General features: G+C 39.2%; 1 protein-coding gene across 6 annotated transcripts in view; it reads left to right on the forward strand.

Moving 5' to 3' along the window:
• Positions 1-20,735, forward strand: part of GLCE (glucuronic acid epimerase) — a 108,608-nt gene that overhangs the window by 37,212 nt on the left and 50,661 nt on the right. For 3 of the 6 annotated variants that reach the window (XM_074966628.1, XM_074966627.1, XM_074966629.1), the window contains 3 exons: positions 676-794; positions 2,214-2,352; positions 3,640-3,741. The gene's annotated coding sequence lies outside the window, so the exon portion shown is untranslated. Of the gene's footprint in view, positions 1-675; positions 795-1,034; positions 1,096-2,213; positions 2,353-3,639; positions 3,742-20,735 lie in introns of those variants that run through there. The other 3 variants (XM_074966630.1, XM_074966631.1, XM_074966632.1) reach the window with 3 other exon arrangements.

The following is a 20,735-nucleotide window of genomic DNA, read 5'->3' on the forward strand; positions in this document are numbered from 1 at the left end:
AAAATTCCATATACTTCCATGGATGTTATATCAAGAATAAAGAGGAGATCTAAAATCATCACGTTTAAGTGCCTGACCTATTGGTATCACTAGGGAAGGGTCTGGTACCCCAAATGTTAGGCTTCATCGGGGCATACCTTGACAGGCAAAAAGGTTGTTTTTTCAGTTGAGTCAGCAAGAAGTGGACTTGGTGGCAACTTCCTACTGCTGGACAAATAATTCCTCTAGTTTTCTGTCCCTGCAGAAAGTTACGGGGATACCTGGGATTCACTGGCCTTGTCTAGACTACAGGGGAAATTCAATCTGATCTACGCAATTTGAGTTATGTGAAAAGCGTAACTCAAATTGACGTAGCTTAGATCTACTTACTGCGGGGTCCACACTACGCGATGTTGACTGGAGATGCTCTCCCGTCAACTCCCCCTACTCTTCTTGATCCGGTGGAGTACAGGAGTTGACGGGAGAGCAATCTGCGGTTGATTTAGTGGGTCTTCACTAGACCTGCTAAATCGACCGCCGAAGCATCGATCACTGCTCGTCGATCCCCTGTTAAGTGTAGACAAGCCCACTGACTGTTGCTATAAGGAACTACTGTATAAAACTCACTTATTAAAGTGGTTGCTATTCCCATCTTGAAGCTGAACAGTACTAATAGTAATTCCTCCATCCTGATAGGGAATTGGTGTGGCATCATTGGCAGTTCTCTCTTGGCTTGTACTTTGTCAGTGGAATTATCAGTGTGGAAAGCGTGCAAACTGCAGTAGCAACCAGTTGTCAGGAATGCGAAGAAGGTGGTGAGTAACACACTTGTGCATTTCAGATTGCGTATCTCTGAGAAATTTCTGAAGACAGTGACAGAATTAGATGAATGGAATTGTGATAGTGTGGTTGTTAAAATAACTGACTGCTATTCATGATTACTTGTTAGTCTCTTTCAAAATGAACAGTGATCAGTTGCTTTTGTTTCCATTCACCGCGTGAGATGTGGTGGTACCCAGTTCAGCCTCTTGATACTGTGTTGTATACCTTCTGAGTATGTTCCCGAAGAACCCATTCTCCATATTCACTAAACTCTTCAAGATCCTAAAGATCCATGTAAGCATAATGCTCCACAAGACTCTATTTTAGTTTGGATGCTTGCTTGTTGGATTTGAGTGTTTTATGTGTCTCCGGGGAGGTGTCAGTTAGTGTTCGGTTGTGAGACCTAATACAATGCACAGCTGGAATGTAGAGGAATGCTGGGACTATAATTTGGGATTAAAAGGTAGCTTGGGATGGAGATGTGAATAAAAACCAAAAGGCTCATTTAGACTTACTATGGGCAACACCTGGCTCTTTCTGGTTATACTAAGGTAGACTCTCTATATTTAAACACAATAAAAACTAAAGAGCGCCACCTCCAGTAATAATAATAATAATGCCTGGCTCTTATCTAGAGTTCTTCATCCATAGATCTCAAAATGCTTTACAAAGGGTTCATTAGCCCCATTTTACTGATGGGAAAACTCAAGCACAGGGCCAGGGGAGTGACTCTTCCAAAGTCACCCAGCAAAGCAGTGGTAGAGCTGAGAATTGAACCTAGGTCTCCTGAATCCCAATCTAGCAGACAACTGCCCGGGGTAAGCTATCGCTATAAAGGATCTCCAGTTTCACGTACCTTTTAGACAAACATTAAGGACCAGACCATTTCTGCTGTAAAACTGATTTTTAGTTTTAGTCGTCAGTCTCCTGAGTGGTCGCTCAAAGGCTTTGCTGAACCTGGGAACTATAGCCATTAAAACTTGAAGGTGGTAGAGGAAGCCAGTAAAAATTATTCCTGGAAAGTAAAGCAAGGCTGTTATTAAAAACTGAATACGGATGCTTTTTAAAATCGGTGGGACTTTTGAGGAGATGTTACCCTAGTGTGCTATAATCTTTAAAAGTCCACATTCCACTATATACAGTAACTAGAGTTTGATTTTATTTTTTTTAAACTGTTCTTCCCAGCCTTTAACTTTTGATGGTTGTAAGAAAACATGAAGTGCTTTGTAAGCTGGTTTTTGGTTTTGTTGCTTCAATTTATAAATAAGAAATGCTGGAAAATGAACATTTTGCTGTAAAGATGTTTTGAAGGCCACTTTTTTTTTAAAGACTCCTAGAAGAAAAACTGACAATTTAATGGTGCATGATGCAGTAATAAAAATGCCTGTGTGGTTATGTTTAATCCTTTAAAGGAGAGAAAAGAAACACTGTAGTTATCAGCATTCAAAAGGCACGACGCAAGCTTAAATATATGCAAAGCCTTGGAGAGACTGAAGAAATTTACTGACTATATTGCAGAAAGCTTCTGACAGGCGCATCGCATCTTTGAAAGTAAGATTTGAATTATTAAAGCTGTCTTTGTTTATTAAATTGGGCCTCCAGTGAGAAGATTGTATGAAGAAATGTCATGCAGACTTGAGCTGAATTGGGCATAATTTGTAATGGGTATTAAAAGTAAATTTACCTTGTTGGACTAGAACAGTGAGTACATTCAAGTGCTTTAGAAAATGAAAATTCTGGTTTCAGGTGTACAGTAGATTGTGTATTTTAAGTCTATTCCTGCAGCAGATAAACACACCTCTGTTTAAGGAGACCAGTTTGTTAGTGAAGGATAATCCTTTTTAAACCAAGAAATTTGATGGCAAAGCAGTTCAACAGGGGAGTCTTTGTTAATTTTAAATCAGGAATGCAAGGAAAAGAGATGAGAGCCAAGGGGTGTGAGTGCGCACGTGCGCGGAGACGGGATGCTTAAAATGCTACTTTTTTGGAAAAATTAACTACATGGGGCTTAAAGTGAATTAAAAAATGAGATCATTTTAAACATTTTAGTGTGGAAAAAATGTTTTTACACCTATTGATTCAAGTATAGCATATATCTGCAATTTTTTATGCACGTAGCAATTTATCTTCTGTTTTCAGGAAAGTGGGACCATTGCATTGCGAAATACTTTTTCTTATTCCTGTTCTCAGTTGGACTGTGTAAGAAATATGTAAAACTCACAAAGTAGATGGAAAATCTTCACAAATTATTGTGGGACCAGCACAGACATTGTAAACAACGCACTTCATAAGAATGTTTAATTTAGGATCTTTTTTTTTTCTAAAACTTATTTTGTAATTTCAAGGTTTTGGTTACCTCTGCAGTCCAAGTGGAGACAGCATAATTTGTTTGAGGTTGAAAACTGGGCTCCAATTTTTTGTTAGCGTTTTAATTTTTTATCTGTTCCTTTAATGTAGTTTCTCAAGTGGAACACCATGATGGTTTATTTAAAAATGGAATCCTTTAAATATGGGATTTAAATCTGAATTCTTCAAAAATGTTTAATGAAAGCCATGCATTTTATGACACCAGGAGGCAGATGTCAGGATTTACTCTTCAATTAGGTAGGATTGTGGTGGGAATAGCAGATTAGACTCCTTTGCAGCTGATGCGCTGTCTAGAGGAAGTGACATTTATGCTCTTGATCCTTCAGTGATTCTGCATGTCAAGAACTGAGCCTTGAAATTCGTCAGCAGTGCTGTCTTAAGAGCAGACAGAGCTGAGTAAGAGGATTTTTACAGACAGAAAATTTAAGTACAAATGCTTAAATACATTATTTTCTTCTTTTTTTCCCCTAGGAGATTGGAAAGGAAAATTGTACGTGATTATTTGAAACTAATGTATTTTAGAGTTTTGAAATCTGAGATGCACTAGAGTTCAGAGACCTTCGTTTGATTAAGGTAAGAATATCTTAAGAAAAGTGTACCTTCCCCTTTCATCTTTCTGCTTAATGTGTTTTTTTTTAAATTTAACTCTTCTATCTAATCTGAGATTCCGTATAGTAATGCATTTTAAATGTACATTGCACCCCTGGCATTTAAATGGTTAATGTTCATTCAATTTAATAACTTTCAGCTGCAAAGGGCACATGGGTCTATGCCTACAGAAGGTGTTGTGTTGATAACTGGGTTCTGTTTGACCAGAGGAATTAAAGCAGGCTATTTATCAGGAGGAATAAACAGTGTGATTATAGTGCATTTACTCAGAGGAGGAGCTGGTTGGTTGTTTTCATTTTATAGTAAATTAGGTTTCATGTAATTTTTTTCATTTGGCTTGTAAGCAAGCTCAGTAACTACAAGGGGGTTACAGGGCAGAGGAAGTGTTTAAAAAATTTTACCTTCGAGATGTTGTAGTTCTGTACAGTAAACCAATGAAACAGGAGATCAGGTAAGCAGCTGTTATGGTTATCATGGCAACAGAAAATTACTCAAGTGCTAAGTGCATATTTATCTCTAACCATTTAAGGTTTTTTTTGCCAAACAGCTTTTTTTCCTTTTTTAAGGTATATATTAATTATTATTGTCACGTTAGATAAAAATGAGTAGTGATATACTGCCTTTTTTCCTTAAGAATAAGAATGGAACATTGCATATTTGTACTAACATAACTTAGTGTTTGAAAAAATGCTTTTTAGCATAAATACATATTGGACAAACTAAACCTGGCTTTTTTTTAAATATGTATAAGAACCCTCCTGATATTCCTTTTGATGGAGGAGTATTTAAACTGTTTCCTTACTCGTGTGTGGTATAGTTAGCCGCACACAATTTTAGAAAACCAAATTACAAAGGAGGAAAACCAAAATTAGAGACCAGCAAGCCTTCTGGTGTTCCTCTGACATGCTCTGGCTTACAGATAAAAGCAGAGTTTGAACTGCTATACCAAAAAAAAATTTCAAAGTGTTTTATATTAAAGGAATACTTCAATCCTATGTCTAAAAACTAATATACAGAATCCTTTTTATGTCTAAGAAAGTAGAAAATTATTGTTTTTTCTTTAAAATTTAACTCTATGTGATGAGTTTATTTGGCTTATGTAAGGTACTTCTTGTGAATCTCAAACTAATCTGACCATAATGTCCCATGTTCGTAACCTACATTGGTGTATGTGATCTGTCATTATGAGCTGCAGGACTGTCAGATAAGAGGGAGTTTAAAATGTCTTATTTTTTAAATTTGTAAATGGTAGCGGGAAACAGGAGTTGAACTGCTAAAATGGATCCTCTGTTCAGGTGGTAGCAGAATGTTACATAACCAGAGAGACAGATTTCTTCCAGAGTTACACTAGTGCTATGCGTACAAAGCATCCATTTTGTGTTATGAGTATTGTGAATTGTTCCTTCTGTGCAGTTTCTAAATGTAAAAGAATGCAGCAGATCCATTTGAGTTTTGTATCAATCACTTCAAATGTACAACATCCCATCACTTTAGTGTATTCTCTACTAAGACAGCCTCTGAGTTTCAGAAAAATTAGTTTGATTTGTCAACGTAATCATACTCCCCAAACCTTACCATACTTAACTGATTGTAGAATATGCTTTTTTTATTAACTTGCAGGCAATAGAATTTGACTATTTAGGGAGGAAATAAAATTTTGCTGTCGGGTTTTAAATATATATCCTCTTAAACATGCTTTGCAATCTGCTTATGCAGGCATCATGAGTTTTATATTTAAATTGGAATGATTTTTTTTTTAGGATGGAAAGTGCTTGCAGATCTGAATTGTGAGGGATAGATGAAATTAAGCTGTGGAAGCACTGATGGCAATCTACAAAGCTTTAATGTGTTAATGTAGTCTAGGCATTATCCATATTTAGAAGCATTTTAGATTGAATCCTGGAGAAATTCAAACTCCTGTCTTACGCATGTTTCTGAAGTGATGGATGGTGTAGAACAGTAGTATGAAGGAGCTCCTAACGATTATTTTGCTGTTGCTATAACTAAGTCAGAGACGCTAATTCCCCCAAGTTGAGTAAAAAAAATAAAACTTGGGGGGAATGAGTGGTTTGTAAAATGTCTGAGTTTTGTGTAGAGACCTTTTTTCTCTTCATGAATTATTCAGTTTTTTGAGTCTGCTATATTGCAGTATTTAATATACTTTAAATGACACTGATTCAGTTAATATGTTAAAGGGAAAAGATCTAGGTTTATTGATAAATTCTCTGTCAGTTGTGCAGCAACAGTGAAGAATGGCTTGCTGACTTGAACTGAAAAGTATATTTTATGACCAAAACATACCAATACACATTTGCACTTGGTGTTATCGCATATTTAAGACCGTTGAGCAGCTCAGAACTAGGAGACCAAACTTAAGCTCTTCGGGATAAGGGACCACAATGCTTTTAGTACAGAGCCCTAACCCCGATGGGAGGTTTTGGATTCATTACAATATATATCTGACTCTAAGGAGACTGGACATAAATAAGGAGTGAGTGTAATGGACTTCCAGTTGAGGAGCCCAGTAGCATTAATAAGAAATTAGATTGCTATCTGGCATTAAAGTGGTGGTAAAATTATTTGAACAACTGCCCAGAAGAGTCAGTCAAAGGGGTTAAAAAGGGGATGCTGTCCTTTGCAGGGGTGTAAGTCTGCCCTTGTCTTGTACAAATGTTAAAAAAAAGTTTACAAATATACATGGTGGAATTGGGGCCCTTCCATTCCATGACATGGTGGACCCATGTCATTCCATCTGCTCCTGTGTAATAGTTTTAAAGCACGACTATATGGTGTGCTCTAACAGATCAGTGCATGCAGCATAGAGATGTCTTAAAATGCAATTTGTGTGTGTACAAGCAAATGCTTTAAAGTAGCTTTATTTTTTTCTGAAAGCCTTATTCTCTTTATATTGCTAACGTGGCTAGAAATTGGAGTGTGGCAGTAATACCTACAGAATAGCACACAGCTTGGGAAAGCTGACTGTAGTGTGAACCCTCATTCAACTGTGTCGCTTCCAGCAGGCTGGAGCAGAGGTTCTTAGTTGGACCAGATCACATCTCAGGTTCTGTGGGTTGGTCCTTCTATTGTTTTCTGAGGTCTCGAGTCCACTCCTAGTGGAATGCCCTTATCACCTCCTACCCAAATGTGCTTGAGAGCAATTCATGTTCCTCAGTATGTATAAACAATGAGCCCTCTGCCCCTTTGATAGCCTCTATGGGAATTTTCAGAGCTAGCTGTGAATTTAAAATCACTTCCATAAACATTTTGGGCTCTTCTCCTGTTCTACTTAATGATGCCTGATAGCAGTCGGTGTTAACCAGGCCAAAATCTAAGCAGCTTTACCCAGCCCCCCCAAATTGTACATATCTGAACTTGTATGTATCACACAAAATCAAACTAGGTGCCTGAAGTGTGTGTTGGACACTCGTGTTGCAAATGCATAGCCATTAGACAACATCCAATAGTCTTTAGAATTGTGGGTTTCTTTCTGTTTTTGCCCCTTTAGTTCCTGTGATGGAGTCACAGGTCCGATGCTCTGGAACTGCTCTGTATGAAGCCAACCAGGACTCTGGGGTGGTGTGACTCCCCTAAGAGCACGCTGTCCAGGGCAAAAAGCCTCTTCAGCTATGGCCTTCCTGGTCTGACTTCGGAGCATTCAGCATCCCTGTTCACACCGTACACTTCCCCTTGGCGGGTCCACCTGGATGGGACCCCTGGGGAAGCCAGAGGGCCCTGCTCCCCAACTCCACAGTCACCCATGACTCTCAGCCAGCGTTGTAAAACAAAGGGTTTATTAGTCAACAGGAACACAGCGTAGAACAGAGCTTGTTAGCATAGAAATCAGTGACTTTCAGCAAAGTCCATTTTGAGGGCGACCTCGAACTGATGCCGTGGACTCCCCCCTCTGAGTCCCAAACCAGAGACTGCCCAGCTTCCAGCAGCCTGACCCCTGACACGCATGTTGCTCCTCCTCCTGGTCTTTGTCTCGCTTCCTGGGCAAAGTGTCACCTGGTCACATCCCCCTCCTGGGTCTCAGGTTATGAAGGGCATTAGCTATCACTTACATGCAGGCAGCTGAAGCCTCCTCACCTGGCCCCAAGGGTCTCAGCAAAAGTCACACACCCTTATTCCCACCACCTAGGCATTGGTGCAATACATGGGGAAACTGAGACACACACAGTATTCATGCAAAACAGTAAGACTCACATAGGCTCACATGCAACATAAAAGGGAAAACACCCACTTTGTTACAGCTCCCAAGTCTCGCTTTAACCAGCAATCTGTGAAACTTAAGTTTTCAGGAAAGTCTTGCCCACTTTAGATAGGGAAAGGCGCATCACCACTCTTGTGAATGGCATGATGTTGGGCCCTTTGTGCAGCCCAGTTGCCAACCCTTGATTATGTGAAGTCCACTATAGCTCAGCTGGTCAGGATGAGAACAGTTCAGGAAATCCAGTATTTGGTTCCCATGTGGCCTGGTTCTCATTTGAGACAGACTGTCTCAGATACTGAGGTTCAAACTCACTTGACTCCAAACTACCACATTTTTGAGCTGAGACTTCCTCCCACAAACCACTGGTGACTGCTACTATCTTCCTTTCTTATCCTTCATGGAATCTCACTGGCCTCCTTCACCTTGTAAGTTAGGATTTTGCTGGGACATCCCAAGTAACCTTTTCTTCCCCCTTCCCCCCCATTATGGTATAGTTGTGTCCATGAGCAGTCTTGAATAAACCAATCAAAGTTGCTTTAACCGAGGGGGATTACAGCAGGAGCCAACATCCACAAAATTTCCACAAAAACAAATACATTTTATTTTGTATATTCAACTGTTTACTTGTGGAGATGAGCCTGGCTGAGTTCCAGGGGCAGTGTCCAAGTATGCATTCTTGCAATTACAGTGAAAGTGCCACATCACCCTGTTTCAATACTTTAATGTGGTAGTGAGATGTTCTCAAAGTAGGCAGCACAAAAGCAATTTTAAAGATTGTGGTATGGCTAATGGGTACCTACTTTACTTCAAGTAACTAAAATGTTTTATACTCGCACATATAAGTAAAAAAAAAATCTGGGCCTAATAAATTCAAATATTTGTGACAGGAGGACAGTATTGTTCAGATTTAAACCTACAACAACACAGGCACTAGTAGGATATCTGGAATTCAAACAAAAAGGAGTAATGTGTAAACTTTCTTTGGGCTTTTACAGCAGTCAAAGGATATTTGCAGGTTTTTGAATGTTAAAGATGGAAGGTAAAAAATAAAATAAACATTTAGATCCAAGAAAGAGATCAATACTACTTTTGTAATAAAGTTGGTTTGTGGGGCAATAGCATTATCTAGTAAACATTAACATTTCTTCTTTAAAATCCCCTGATAAGACAGTAGGGGCCACATGTGCAAAAGGTCAATGAATTTTTAGTGTCTTTTCTGGTGTGTTACCTAAGGTGCATGCTCAGGTTGGGGTGTTTGAACACATTGCAGGTGTGCATGCACATGCCCTGATGTGTGCCTTACAGAATTTGTATGCCTGCTATCAGATGTGTGGGGTTCTCGGCACCCTCCACCCACTTTTTTTTATGCACAAGTTAGAAAATTTGGTCTTCAAATTCTTTCAGCTCTTTTGTGTAAAGAAGTGCACCTGTCTGTTTGGCCTTGTGTGCACTGGCAGCAGGGTGTAGGGTATGTGTATGTGCATGCCACAATGAAAAGCACGCTGCACCCACCTTGCAATGTGGCAGTGAAAGTCTATGCCAGGCGGAGGCAGTGGGGCAAGGCTCTGGTACGACACGACACTGCTAAAAATACCATGTGGGAGTAAATGTGGGAGACATTGCTTGAGCATGTAGGGTACTTACCCTAAAGTTCTATCCTGTCTTTACTCACCTGAGTCGTGCCTCGCTGTCTACACTATTTATACTTGTGCTGGGTGATGTGCAGTGTATGCACTGTACATGCCGCCATAAGTGTAGAACGTAGCCTGAGAAGGGGGTACAAGCAGTAACTGCTATTTCAGCTTCCCAGCTGATAATTACTTGGAAATATATACCAAATAAAGGTCAGTCTGCACAGCAGTTCAAGTTTCTGAAAATGGCTAAAGCACAGACATTGCCTTGTTTATTTCAAGCACTTTTGCTCTTCTAACGTTAAGAGCAAACGGAGACATGTTATATGTATCGTTAAAGCTGGAGCTACAATAAGACAATACTTGCTACCAATTGCAAATCTTTCAATAAATCTTTCTACTGTCCTTAGTTCTGCAGAGTTTCTGGGGAAGTATTAGAGCTGTCCAAATCAATGAGTAAAAACACAAGTCAAATGAAGGCAGAATAACAAAGCAGCTTCTGTCCTCTCTTGCCTTCAGCTGTAGGCTCTACTAACAGCTTTTTCAATGGCAAGTCTTATGAATATCTTATGAAACAAAACAAAAGAACACCTGAGATAAAATAATGTAGTGGAGATCTGAAGAAGGAAAAATTACTTCCTATTTTTGGTTAATAATGTGTATATGTAAAGGAGTTCTTGGCTGTATCGAGACTTATTTTCTCAGTTTTAACTCAGGAACTGGAATGGGAGCTTTCTCTGACATCCGTTGATGGAATGGCATATATGAATCTTTAACAAAGAGTCACTGTATTTTCCACTTTATGCATCCGATGAAGTGAGCTGTAGCTCACAAAAGCTTATGCTGAAATAAATTGGTTAGTCTCTAAGGTGCCACAAGTACTCCTTTTCTTTTTGCGAATACAGACTAACACAGCTGCTACTCTGAAACCTTTCTCCTAAGTGTTCATCAGGAGATTGTGACTCAGGTATCAATAAAAGTGGACAATTTTAAACACTGACGAAAAGTCTCTCCTCTTGTGCACTTATCTTATAGCTTAGATCCTTTCAGGCAAGGGCAGTCTCTTCTGTTTCTTACATGAAGTACCTAGCATGTTGTTTTTTAATAGCATCCAAAAATTTCTTGTGGTGCTCGTAACCTGCTGTAATTGTATATACCCTGTTGTTTCTGGAAGACACTGTTGACAAGACCTGATATTTTTAATATAAAAAGAGGCATGGGAAAAATCCTCTAGTTTCTTTTTATAAAGAACCAAACAAAAACTCAAAATATTATCCTGCTGCTTTAAAAGCATTAGATCTATATTCAACTCAAAATACGGTTGCAATGGTCAGCTTGAGATACGGCACAAAGTCAGAATTAACATTGCTGCAGCAGCTACAGTTTATTGCTACTGATTCTGTCACCATTTATCCCATGAGTTAATATTTTGTTACACCTTGTAAGAAAACTCTTGTCTGGAAGGGTGTACAGTTTCTAAATATACTCCAGCTGAGGAAGGAGGCAAGATTCAGTGGAAATTTATAGTGGAGCAATCTGGTTCCCGCTGCATGCTTTCATGTGACATTATGGGATCAGGGTCTGCCTCTGAAGCAGCCTGTGGATGAAGATTCCTTTCAAGCTACAGCTCAGCCCTAGAGCAATAATTTTTCCTCCTTTTTTTGCCTATTTGTTAAGTTCAGAGTGATGTTATTAGATATGTCCCTTCACTGCTTCTAGAGGTTTGTCTGAGATTTTAAAACTAGTGTTGTGCCCAGCAGTACATAAATATTTTAAGAGATTTTTTTTTTTTGTAATCTGCATTGTGTCTTATCCTTTCAGTCTTTCACATAAAATTAGTGCTTAGTTTTAATGAACTAATGTCTGAGTGGATTTTGTTTACATCTACATCTAGGTCTTTGGAGCACAATGGGTTTAAGTCTCTTATCTGAAGATACGTAACAATCATCTGGAGTACGTAATCTTGGAAGCAGTCTTGTGTGAATACATCCAGAATGTATTCCCTTCCCTGATCTGTTATCAGGGAGGAGAAGTCTTCATGAGATGGAAGGCTAGAGATTTTTTTAAAAATTGACTCAATTCAAAACAAAATCTAGCATTTCTTATTAAACAAGCATTTAGATTCTGATGTATTTTTCTTGTTGAATATAAGTTGCTTTGATTGTGAAATCCTTATCACTTGCTCTTGCAGATCAAGCTAGTGCTGAAAAACATAATTTAGACTAAACTGAATTTTTGGATAAGCTTAGTAACTAATAGTTGAGTCAGTAATAACTGCTTAGATCTTATTGCTTGAATTTCTTTTTTTAAAAAAAATAAATCTTTTTATTTGGTTTTTCTTTCCTGCCAAAGAGCACCATGAAGTCACATACAGCATTGTATGTATTTCTTGCACAGGAAGGCTAGTCTGGTTACTTAGAGATGAAAAATACCTAAATTAAGTCATACATGTATTTGAAACCTTATGTTCTTGTTAGGAAAACAAAGTTGATCCATATTTTTTGGCCAAATGCATCCTTCAATTAGTCAAGAGAATAACTGTACACAAGTATTGCGAGAAAGTATTTGATGCAATTTATTTGTTGCACTTTAAATATCTTCACACTGCCTAATCATATGGATAGCTTTTGGTTTGGGATGCAATTATTTTGACGGATAAAATGTACCAAGACTAGTACAATATGTCATATGCAGAGGAGACTTAATTGCTTAGAGGTTTCTGAAGATGTGCTTCTTTATAATTGGTTTTCCCCTTCTATAAATAAAAATCTGTAAAGTTAAATGTTAGTGTAAATAGGAAGATGCAGCTCCTGACATCTTCCTTAGAAGATGAATATGGTATCAGCATCCTGTCTGGCAGATTTGCTAATTGCATTTTTTTTTTTTTGTATAGACAAATACTTGACTTGTCTAACGATGTTAAATGGATGCTGAACCTTTAAAACACATTTCTTATAATTTGCTAACTTCTGAAAGAATTTCAATTTTAGCTGATCAAATTAATCTGTCTGCAGCTCTGCTGCTTGGTTTTTATATATAAACTTTTATGCTAACGAAGACACTTGGCCTACCCATCCTGATAGTAGTGCTTACTGGTCCTGATTATCAGCTGGACCTTTACCTAGCACCTATATTTGTGGGCACTGCTATGCTTGCAATAATCATGCCCACAGAAATGGAGGCTGTTACCAGAAATTAAGCCCCTCACCTCACTTACCAATATGATACTGCTCATTCAAGTGATCGCTGCTCTTATACTCTCACTGACACAGGGAGAAGCCAGCTTCTATTCCGAGATTTCAGGAAATACCTAGATCTTGTTGGGGAGGTGGTGGGATAGGTGCTTTTTAAACCATTCTGAATAAATGAGTTCGCAGCAGTGGCAGCAGCAGCAGTCTGCCTGCTTCATACTTTTGTAGTCTTATAAATGATTTACACCCAGCCCAAGTGCTTGATGGTCTCTACTGCTGCGCTCTCAAAGTCTCCACTCCCAGCAAGCTTGGGGATCCTTTCAGCCCCTGATGCCAGCCCTCCCACTGACTTGAGAGGGTTTGCCTGCTGGTCCCAGAGCCAAGTGCTAGAGTGTGCTGAGATGGGATGTACAAAATATTGGCATTGGGTTCCACTAGTGAATAAACTCCCAGGGAACTAAGGACCATCACAAACCTCCCCACCTTCTGCTCCAAGTGCAAGGTGTATTTCTTCTTTGAATATGCATCAGTGTGATTTCCCCACTGTGGGTGCATATATGCCTTGTGCACATGAAATTGGTATGTTTTGAATAGCTGAGTCTAGTGGGGCCACTCATGTACCCAGTGCTCCCGTGTGAGGCATAAAGGGTGGAGCGGTCCTGACTCTCGCTTAGTTTCCTTTTAGCATTCATGGCATCAGGATGGAACCCTCACTGCCCAACCCACTTCGGCGTTTGTCCTTAACTATTTTGTGAAGCAATTATTCACTCTTTTTGGTCTGTTCAGTTTACCCATTTGTTTTTATTTGGACATTAGTGCACCTAAGGAGAAAGGGTGGTTTTTGATGTCTACTATTACCTAGAGAATTGGCTGACCAGGCAAAGAACTTGAAAAGAAACCATGACAGATCGAGACGCTGCATTAGCCCTTTTCACCCAGTCGCAGTGATCTCTCTTGATCAACCAAGAGAAATCATCCCTGAACATCCAGTGCAAATGTTAGAAATCATAGCAGCTAGAATAGATTTGGAAGTAGTTTAGGCATATCTACCTCAGGACATTTTCCTTGTAATCTATTCCCTGGTAAATGGGATGATCGCTTACCCAACCTTCACTGTACAGACTTTTACAGTATTGGGCCATGTGACTGCATGTACGTATGTGACGCTGCTTGCCAAACTTCACCGAAGGCCCCCTACAATTCTAGCTCCAATCAGTATATTCGCCAGGAAACGCCAGTGAGCAAATCAGTGGTAATACCATCTTGAGTCTGCAGAGCACTGACCCAGTGGCTGCGTCTTGACAATATCCATAAAGGAGAACTGTTAGAAACCCCATCGCCGTCCAGGACTGGACTATCTCCACCTGGACTGTCCCCAAATACAAAGTACTTAACCCAGACCCACTGTCACTACAGTTGATGGCCTGGATGCTGGTTTGAGTACCCTGAAAGAGGACTGCTCCTCACTTGTCCAGGATATGCTGGTATACACCAGGAAACCATCCACAAGAAGAACCTACTCCACTAAGTGATAGAAGTTTTCCATATTGGTGACCCAACAGGGCCAAATGCTTGAACAGGCCACTGTACCTAAAGTCCAGGAATACCTAGTGCAGTCAAAGCACTCTGGACTTTTCGATCAAAGTCCATCTCGCAGTGAATTCAGCATACTGCCCTTTGATGCAGTCACTCGCTTTTTTTTCCTCATCCAACAGTATCAAGTTCTTCAAGGGCCTGATACATGTCTAGTCACTGGTCACACAACCAACCCTGGCCTGGGATCTGAACGTCATTGTCCTGAAACTTACGGAGTCGCTATTCAGAGAGTGCTCAGTTTACCATTTTGTCTTTAAGACAGTCTTCCTGTTGGCTATCACTTTGGCTAGGAGAGTAAGCAAGCTACAAGTTCTCATGGCAGCCCACCCCAGAATATCTCCTTCCTTCAAGATAGGGTGGTTCTGAGGCTGCACCTGAAGTTCATCGCCAAGGTGGTGTCTGAATTTCATTTGAACCAATGTTTCAATACACAAAATCCAGAAAAACCACTCCTCTGCACACAGCTCTCCCCTTGGTGAGAGGATGAGAACACAAACATGTGACAATATTAGTCCTGTTACTTAATGCGCTAATGAAAGGTGCTCCGATACAGTGCTGGTGTGGGTGTGGTGTCAGAACCTATACAGAATAGAAGGGTGGGATAATATTATTGAACTAGGAACCCTAAGAGCAACCAAACCTGAGGAGAAGGTTTATACTGGACTTCTGTTGTCCTGTTCTTTGTCAATAAAGTCAAACTTCAGAATGAGATGAGTTTTACCATATAAAGTTGGGTGGCAGAGACAACTATTCTCCAGTTTCTGTAGTGCTTCTCACAACCCAGCAGAAGACTGTTATGCCCAGTCCTGCCATATAAAGAACAGTGGAGAAACAATGGCATCGCCTTTTACGCTGCACTACGAGGGAACTGCATGAAGGGTCTTGAGCATGAAGCAGGACAAAGGAGCAGTCTTTGTAGATCCAGCAAAGAGAGACTTGCAATTTTTTTAAAGTAACTCTTAGTCTTGAATCTGAAGTTCCTGAAAATGGTAGTGGGCATAGAACATGCTAAATAAACTGTTATAAAATTTCACAGAATGCTGTAAACTGTTTTGCCAATAAACTAATGTTATAGTAGATCAATAGGTTCCATTTGTAGAGTGGTTTAACAGTCTTTAGCTTAATAGCTCTTTTGCCTGAAGTAATGTTATATGGTCAAGATTAATGTGTAGGTATAGTATCCTTGTCAGTTTCAACACATTTTTCTTTATATACTCATTAGATTAATGATGCTATTGTAGGATGGATGTAAATTTGTCTATAAAGCAATCATTATGAATTTGTTTCCAGTGTATTTATGATCTGTTAGAAGCTTGCAAATCAGTAAATATTGATACAAAAAGTACACTTCACTTACCACGAAACTGAGATTCAAGTGATCAGTTTTTTTTAATTCAGTTAAACTGTAAAAGATACCCGAATTTCAGCCTTTGCCTGAATGAAATCTCATTAGCCTGACAGAGGGCCTACTCTTTGCCATGTGTGTTTGGAAGCAAGATATACATAGACATAGAGACAGTCCATTGTAATGGCCTGCAGCCATAGGTGCTAACTTTCTAATGTGCCGAGGGTTGCTCTTCCCCGGCTCTGTCCCAGGCCTCACCCCCACTCCACACCTTCCCCCAAGGCCCAGCCCCCATCCTGCCCCTTCATGCCCAATTTCACCCCCTCCCCTGAGCATGCCCTGCCCTCACTCCTTCCCCCTCCTCCCAGCGCTTCCTGCATGCCATGGAGAAACTAATCCGTGGTGGGCGGGAGGTGCTGGGAGGGAGGGGGAGGCGCTGATTGGTGGGGTTGCCAGCGGATGGGAAGCGCTGAGGGGAGGGAGAGGCACTGATAGGGTGGCTGCTGATGCTTGCTCAGCCTCCCCCCTCCCCCCATGGGTGATCCAGCTGGAGTCCGCAGCTCTTGGGCTGTGATTTCATAAGATTTCTCAAAAAAGGCAGTTATGATATTCATAATACTAAAAACAAAAATCTTGACCTTTGTAGTTAACTTTTTGCAAATAACGTTAACTCTGATCCACCTGTTATTGGCCCCCTACCTGTTTTGTTTTGGGGTTGAAATTTGGATTTCTGCTACAATAAGGACACCGCTACCCAGCTCTAGAATCTTCTAAAACACTTTTTGTTTTTAAAGCAACTCTATCAATAACCCTAATGACTGTACCTCACCTAATTTACCTGTAGTGACAACCCAGTATACCTCCCTGTATTGTGCTTACAGATATGAGAACCACCCTGTTTACGCCATCCTCTGTTTCACAGTAAACATCTAATATATTCTCTATAGGCAGTACAGAAATTGCACAGAACTGAGGATATTCTACCATCTCCAGAGAAACCAATGTACTTCATCCACTCTGTCACATATTGGCTAGAAGACGCACATTGTAGCTATGTAATCTATCTTCCCCATGTGGCTAAAAGACTCCTTCAGAAACAGGTATCATAAGTACCTTTTGGACTGTCCATTTCCCAGGCCATTAAAATATATCACAGATAGTAGTGACCACAGTTGCTGATAAACACCTTAGGCAGGTAGCTAGAATGCAATTATTTTCATGTTGTCCGTGATGTCTTATATGCCCTTTTATACATTTGGGGAGGGGTGCGTGTCAGAGTTGATCTCATTTCAAGAAATTTAAATCTAAACTTCTTAACTTCTGAACTTGACTGAGGCACAAATAAAGCTGTTGACAAATGTGTGTATTCAACCCTAACCTAACTGGTCCAGGCAAAGTTGATTTTCCTGGCGAATAACTTAATGAAAACAAAACCTCACCACAACATATGTATCCAATACTGAACTTTGGTTGGAATGTCTGCTGTATGTTTTCAGAACTTAAACAATCCCAATGGGAGACAGAGTAAATACAGTTTACAGATATATAACGCAGGGGGCTGGACTAGATGACCTCCTGTGGTCCCTTCCAACCCTGATATTCTGGGGGGGGAGGGATAGCTCAGTAGTTTGAGCATTGGCCTCCTAAACCCAGGGTTGTGAGTTCAATCCTTGAGAGGGCCATTTAGGGATCTGGGGCAAAAATTGGGGATTGGTCCTGCTTTGAGCAGGGGGCTGGACTAGATGACCTCCTGAGGTCCCTTCCAACCCTGATATTCTATGATTCCAAACTCTATCTGGTCTTCAGTATATGTTTGCTGCCTTAAAAAATGGGCTGTTCTTTTAATTTTTTGACATGGTATAGTGCAAGGTTTGTCTTTACCTCAGCTCAGTGAAAATCTTGATGCTGAATATATTTTAGCTGAGGTTAATGCATTTTCTCTTGCAGTAGTTTCTTGGTAAAAACTCATGTGTTGTGGTAAGCGTCTCTTTGGAGGAAGAAAATCAAACTCTAAGGCATTTAAACTAATGTACTATTTTTAAAGTTCTGCAGAATATCTCCTGGTAGAGAGATCTGGAATCTCTACCCTGCTAGTCTAGGCATGTTTAATCACTGTACTGTGAATATTGTAACCCTTTTATTAAAACAAAGCTTCCAGTCATGAAAAAGTAAGCATTCTGTTGTCGGTTTAAAATTGGGAGTGCTTTTAATTATTCCCGAAACCTACACAATTACTGCAAAAGCAAATCTTTATCCTAATGTAAAATCAATAAAAATAATGCAATTTGTATCTAGTCAAGTGCTTTAGGAATTGTTAATGCAAAAAGTGTTCTTTCTTGATTTACCAGCAACAGGGTTTCTAATAAATCCAGATCAAAGACTTCAGACTAAAAAAATGTAATTTTAATTGATTCATTTTTCCCAAGAGACTATTGCCAGGATGACTCTACTTAAAATGCAAATTGTGTAGAGGAGAAATGATACTGAAACAGTTGTAAATAATGTCTCTTTAAACTTTTTTTTAATTGAATTTTTACTGTAAAGTCAATTTGGTTAGTGATCTTCAGTAATTATTTCAGTTCAGTTAAATATTTATGGGGTTTTGTGCTATTGGGAAAGGTATGCTTGGATCCCTAAGAGGTTACACGGAACCTCTTGAGCTTTGGGTTAGTTTTTGTAGCAGTATCTGAAGCAGCAAAAGGCTGCTTCTATTTTTGGAGGATGAGTGTCGTCCATTCTGGTGCAAACCAGTCTCTTTTTAGAAAATGTTCACATTGATACGATAGTTACGCATTTGATTTTCAATGTGTTAAATTTCATAAGCATTTAGAGTTTATATTTAACCTCACATTTTTCATGCCTGTGACAGCTTGCCCTTTCTCTGGCGAAAATGAAAATTTCATTTGTAGCTCAGGAGAAATGTTTAATAAAAGTAACGTTCATATCACAGTTGGACAAATTCACAAGGCTAAAAAAATTACATAAAGTTTACTAAAGCTATTTTTCCTGTATCCCAATAAAGCTAGATTAATTTCTTTTAAAAGTGGAGGGGAAAAAATAGGAAAGAACTAGTTTTTTTCACCATTTTGAGTGTGCCATAAGGATAAGATTGTACCTTCATAAAAATTTCCGTGTAATTACGACAGCTGTAGGAAGCTACTTTTTAATGAGCTTATGAGCATTTGATGAAAAGATCTAGACTGCTATTGACCTTTCATAGCCATTCGCAAAAACAGAAAGCAAGTAAAGATGATACTGTTAAGATGATGAGAATTCCTTCTTCCACAAAATGGAGCCTGACTGCGCACATACTGGGGAAATAAGTAACCCATAAAAACAAATAATTGATACCATCAGTGTGTTCAGAATAGCTGCAAGAACTAAAGCATAAAACAGTGATGGTAAAGCTAACTTTGCAGGAGAAATAACCTGGGATTGGTAGAAAACAGTACCTGACCGGGTGTTTTAGGATATTGTAACGAGTGCATATGCTGAATGAATAGGCCCTTAAATGTTCTTCTAAGTTTTCAATTACCTTAGTGCTAACTAGGGGAACTCATCAGTTTAGAATCTATCTTAAAATGTGTGCTTGAAGAACATTTGTATATGGCAGATCATTCCTGTGACCAGAAGGAAATGATATGTAAGATTGAAATTATAGTCTCTTGTTGGAAGATCACTGAAGATGAGAAAATGCCTTTCCACGGCTTCTTACTTGTGGCTAATGGGCTTTTCATAAACACTTCATTTATAGAGAGCTACATGACTCTGGTTATTTTGTATTCAGTTTTGATGCCAATACCTCCCGTGAAAGAATGTTCCTTTTTTTCCTCACAACATTGATAATTTATGAATTTTATTGCAGCAGCACCTACAAGTCCCATTCAGGGATTAGTGCCAATTATACTAGGAGCTGTACAGACATGAAGTAAAAGAGCTTGCATGCTTGGTGGTGAAATCATGGCCCCACTGAAGTCAATTGCAAAATTCCCATTGACTTCAGTGTGGCCAGGATTTCACTCTTGATTTAGAACAAATTTAATAAATTGGGGATGAATAGAATGGAGAGGACCAGGAAACAAAGATGCTTAGGTAAAAGTTCACTTGTCGTTTCAATCTTCAGCAGCAAACATGCTCTTCTCCATTAACCTTAGTTCCACCAAAGTCCACGCTGTGTAGACAGACTGGTTCCTGTTTAGTATCCTGTAAGTATGGCCTACGTTCTTTGTTCCCAGATGAATACATTTATATTTAGCCATTTAAGATGCATATCATTTGCTTGCACCCAAGCAATCCAAATTGCTTTGTATCAGTGACCTGTCATTTTCATTATTCAGCACTCCTCCAGTCTGTCATCTGCTGACTTGATCAAGTGACTATTTTGTTTTTTCAGTAAAAATGTTAAATAGCGTAGGGCCAAGAACCGTTCCCTGTGGGACCCACCCCCCCAGAAACGCTCCCGTTCGATGATTCCTCATTTACAATTACATTTTGAGACCTATCAATTAGCCAGTTTTTAATCCATTTAATATATGCCATGTTAATTTTCTGTCTAGTTTTTAGTCAAAATGTCACATGGTACCAAGTCAAACACCTTGTAGAAATCTAAGTATATTACATCAGCACTATTAACTTTATCAACCAAACTTGTAATCTCAAAAAAAAAATCAAGTTTAATTTGACAGGATCTATTTTTCATAAACTCATTTTGATTGACATTAATTGTACACGTATATAAATTATACATATAAAAATAAATGGTTTTGACTTTTATGCTGTTTGTGCATTATAAATGTGATCTAGTCATGACCACTTGTACCTAAGTACCATTTGTTTTGTGATCAGCCCCTGTTTATCCATCAAAATGAAGTCTAATATAGAATTCCTCCGCGTCAGACGCAATACTTTTTGATTTAAGGAACTGTCATGTATAATGTTTAGAAATTCCAAGGATGTTTTAGTACTGACAGCATGAGACTTTC

The sequence above is a fragment of the Natator depressus genome, chromosome 10, assembly GCF_965152275.1.
Source record: "Natator depressus isolate rNatDep1 chromosome 10, rNatDep2.hap1, whole genome shotgun sequence".
NCBI classification, from domain to species: Eukaryota; Metazoa; Chordata; order Testudines; family Cheloniidae; genus Natator; species Natator depressus.